Genomic DNA, 4,698 nt, shown 5'->3' with positions numbered 1-4,698 from the left:
TGTGTGTGTGTGTGTGTGTGTGTGTGTGTGTGTGTGTGTGTGTGTGTGTGTGTGTGTGTGTGTGTGTGTGTGTGTGTGTGTGTGTGCAGTGGCGTAGCCAGCAATTTGAAACAGGGGGGCCAAGGCGAGGGAGCGAAGCGACCGAGGGTGGTAGGGTGTGGGAGGGGTATTCCCCCTCCCACGGTAGGGAGATTTAAAAAAATTCGTGCATGAAAATGGCATTTTCTGCACACTAAAATTCAGTATTAGGGGTAACTTATATGAGAAGTGGCATATGCTAATCCCTTATAACCCCCTCCCTCGCTTTTTATTTTTTCCACTCCGATCCGATCAACGTGGGACGATGGCCCCTGGCTGTGGCGCCGGAAGGCTCTGAGGTTACACACGACCAGTTGGTGGACCCTTAGCTAAACCAGTGAAAATGATTTACGAAGCCAATGTTTTTCAGGGAGGGAAGAAAAGAGTTAAGCGACCAAAGACAGTGATGAAGCTATTTCTCAACGGGGGAGGGTGTTTCCCCTCCCACAGTAGGGTAATTTTTGAAAATATGTGCATCAAAATGGCATTTTTGCGCATTTCATTTTCATTATTAGGTGTAGGTAATAGTGGTATAGACGAATCCCATTCAGGGCTCTTCTCTCTTAATTTTTGTACTCTCCGATGAAGAGGGGGTCATGGCCCCCTTGTGCCCCCCTTTAGCTACGTTCAAGCACTGACGGAATATTGGAATTAGTTTGATTTGTGTTGTTAGCAGTACCATGCAATGTTGCATTTATCCGTCATAAACTGTTTCAAGTTCCTCATATAAAAGTTAAAAGTTAAATTATTTTTTGAAAAAGTAGATCGAGGCATATTGAATGAAATCGAAATAAAGATCTACGGGAAAAACAGGTAGATGTGTTGGAACTGCACTGAATAAACATGCAATTTATTTAAATTACAAAAGATTTACATCGTTTAGAATACAATAGCGTTAAAGATCACATTTAACATTTGGTTCGTTATAAAAAATGTTTTTGCTTTCCTCTGATGAAGAACTAAAAATCATATTGAAATTTGATTTCAAATAAAAACAAAGGTGGCTGCCAAAATAGCCGCTCTATTAAAATAAAAACGAAATTTACCATGAAAAGAATTGTTTTTGCCTCCTCTGATAGAGAACAGTTACTTAAAATAGTGTTGAAATCGGATTTGAAATAAAAACCGAGGTGGATGCCAAAATGGCCGTCTATAAGTTATTCACAATTAAAGCATTTCCATTTCTTTTCTTCTGTCAATAATAGTTCAGAACCATAAAATTCAATCAAATCCAACTTGCAACATCACAAATCTGAGCAAAGAAGAATTATCTCCTTTCTTTTAGTCATGTTTTTGTCTGCTGCAGAAATCTCAAAATCCAAAGTCAAGTCTTCTCGTCGATTTTTCATAGAACATTTTGAGGATTTCGTTGACATTAATCATTCATGAAGTCATTCACTAGCTCCTGTTCAACGAAAAAGAGAATGAGAGCAGAGAATCGTGGCTGGGTCATTGTAGAACGAAGTTTAGACTTGACAATGCTCATTTTAGAGAATGTTCGTTCAGCAGATGCAGAAGTAACAGGAATTGTGGCCAGTCCTGTGAAGACGCGTGAGAGGCAAGGGAAAAAAATTTGTTTTTGCTCGCCAATCAACAGGGGGGGGCATGTCTTGTGCCCCCCATTGTGCCCCCCTTAGCTACGCCAGTGTATATATATATATATATATATATATATATATATATATATATTAGAAGTAGATAATAGGGAATTTTCTATTATCTACTTCTGATATATATATACCTACTGTTAGCTCGATCGCCTATGCTGTAAAAATTCACTACAACTCATTTGTATTGCTACTTTCATAACAATTCTTCAGCAAGCATAAACAGTCTTACGAAAACTATAAAGCTATAGATAATAGCTCCAAGAAACTGTATTGCTAGGGTTAGAATACCGTACGTGTGTATTGACGTATATATATATACTACGTGAATATACTACGTACGTGTATATTGACGTTAGTCACACAGCCTCGTCGGGTTAACAAAACTAGTACTTTCAATGTTTGCACATGTTTGCACATCTGGGACATAGTAGACCGATCGCAGTGTAGGTTAGGCTGATAGGGTCTATGTCCCCCAGGGTACTGCCGGAACGTACCCTGGGTACGGTCCGGTATACCGGAATGTAGTGCCTCTAGGGGCAGACGGACTACGGGTTTGCGGACAGACGTTAGCTTCACAACCGCTTGTGTCAGTAGTAGGATTCGAGAGTCCGCTCCTGTCGATGGTATTAGGGCACGGACCGGCGATGACACGTAAGCCCGATAACAGGTGAACAGAAAAACACGGTGAGATCTCGAGTTTGAAACGATACGGTGATATAAGCTTTTCATTGCGTAGTTACTAATGCTTAAAATGATTCCCCTGCATTTCGTATATTGCAGAGCGGGCCTTTAAGTTTGATCCCGCTCTACATATCTACGACGTCGCCGGCCGTCTGAATTCTCTCACTTTCGTTTCCTTGGCCCGGTTGCGGTGGATCCAGCCACAGTTCCCAAGGTATCTCCCTTCGCAGTCGCTCCTAGCTCTACCAGAATGCCGTTCTTCGCCCGCTTTTATTCCCCTTCCCGTTTCGCGGCTCTGGATTTACACTACTAAAACCCTGTGCGTCTATCCTCTCGCCTTACAACGCTGCCGTTCGCTCTCTCTCTCGTTCCTTACGCTCCTCTCCTTTTCCCGCCTTCCTACCTATAACCTATCCCTGAAACATAACTCTCCCTCTTTTCCGTCGTCCTTCGGCTGCTTCCTTCCTTCCTTTCTTCTTCCTCTTCCTGGTTCTTCCTTGGACCTGTACTATAACTGCCTGAGCTTGCGATTCATTGTGCTCCTTATACTACCCAGCGGGCCGCCGAGTGGCGCATATCGCTGTGCCTAGCCCGTACTGTGGCTGCATTCCACCCCCCCCCCCCTACCAGCGTGTCTGCAACCCGTCAAGCTAGCAGTGCCCGCTGATTCCAGCCGGCTTAAAGGCGCTCACTTCAGTTGCGCAGACGGCGTGGATCAGAAGTGACGGCTCGCGGTTGCGCCCGCGGTGCCTGGGGGGGGCGGTGGTGCGGTGGGTGGGGGGTGGGTGCCGACGGTACGGTCGGGGCTCGGGGCGGTCTGGCTTACGCGGCTCGGTTGCCCAGACGCGGGAACCCCAGCCTAATAATTTCCTTATTCCTCGCCCGACAGCCGCGGTCAGCACAGCAGTAAATTTGGCGCGCCCAGGTCGTCCAAGTCTCCTCACACGCCGGGGGCGTCTTGTGTAATATTTATTGTTGCAATCTATATCTTATTCCTCTTCTTTTAGTCAACTTATATCGGCTTACTTCTCTCTATACCGGTACGAGTTCAGTTTTCTACTTGCGTCCGACTCTGTCTACTACTCCTAGTAAGGTCTGACCCTACCACCCGAGACTCTCCACAGGAACTTACCTGTAATTCTCTCATCTGATTAGCTTCTCAGTATTATAGCCCGCTTACAATTGGACTGCGCTGGGTCAATGTAACGGGCTAGTCAAACTGTAAGCCGGCATCGTCAGCGGCAGTCATGTACAGCGGCTTCTAGAGGGTTCTTCGGACTCTTTGGTCTAAAACATAGCAATCTACCTACAATCCCGTTGTGCCGGGCCGCATACCGGTTACAAAAGAGCAAACACGTAAGCGTTTGTAATTCCAACCCCTATGGGCACAAATCAACCGGGATTTAAAAACATTATGCCAGAGTGTTATTATTGCAAATAGATATAGAAGTAAGAGGATTTCCCGGAATTTGCCAGAACAGTTTAATTCAGCTGTCGCGTTTAGGTGCTGCAGTTCAATGAGGCTGCGCACACAGTCGGCAGCATTCGTAGATTGAGCAGATCGGAACGATTGCACGCAACACATTTATGTTCATAGACTGGAGGTCTGTTTTACAATCGTGAGACGCTTCAGAAATTTTACCGAATTTACTGGCATCTAGCTTAGCTTATCAAAACAGCAGCGGCTTTGGTATAAATAGGCCTAGCGTATGTGCACGTTCTGGTCGACTAGCTGTCTGATAGTGTCACGTAGCTATTGGAAAGTACTTTGCCATTCACTAGACACGCGTAGCCAAAGGACGCTTATCTAGAGGAAAATTGCGTGCAATTTGGGGAATCGACATCCGTACGAGAATGTGAGCAGAGAGACCACAACTTTCGTGCCGGCATCAGACGTTACTTATTTGGATCTCGTGAATTGACTTACGGCCTAACATTTCTAGCCGAGATCTCAGTTTTATACTCTCAAGGACTTTCAGAACCACATAACAAGCTCTGATACCCGGACGTATCGACTGTTCTGCGGTTGGGTGTATCAATCTTCAGACTATTCATGTGAACAGTGAGAGTCACATCTACGCAATCCAGAGGCACACGTTGTTATTTGGCACTACCAGTCTCTGATTATACCATCTCTCTATCCGGCATGAGGCGTTCACGATCGAGACGAATAGTGGGAACTAGCTCGCATCAATCGTGCCGAGCACCATCCTGTACATTGGTTTAAAGCCGGGGCTTCGCGGTGGAAAGCTTTCTGTTCAAAAATGTTGCTGCTCCGGGTGGCTATTTGATGTAGAGTATGCTGACAGCGTGGCATTAGGCGAAAATT

General features: G+C 45.3%; 1 protein-coding gene across 1 annotated transcript in view; it reads right to left on the bottom strand.

The window, feature by feature from the left end:
• LOC106818104 (tumor necrosis factor alpha-induced protein 3-like) overlaps window positions 1–4,698 on the bottom strand; it is an 11,381-nt gene that overhangs the window by 2,992 nt on the left and 3,691 nt on the right. The window lies entirely within an intron of this gene.

Source organism: Priapulus caudatus, unplaced genomic scaffold (genome assembly GCF_000485595.1).
Source record: "Priapulus caudatus unplaced genomic scaffold, Priapulus_caudatus-5.0.1 Scaffold36, whole genome shotgun sequence".
NCBI classification, from domain to species: Eukaryota; Metazoa; Priapulida; class Priapulimorpha; order Priapulimorphida; family Priapulidae; genus Priapulus; species Priapulus caudatus.
This window is presented reverse-complemented; position numbering and strand designations above follow the sequence as displayed.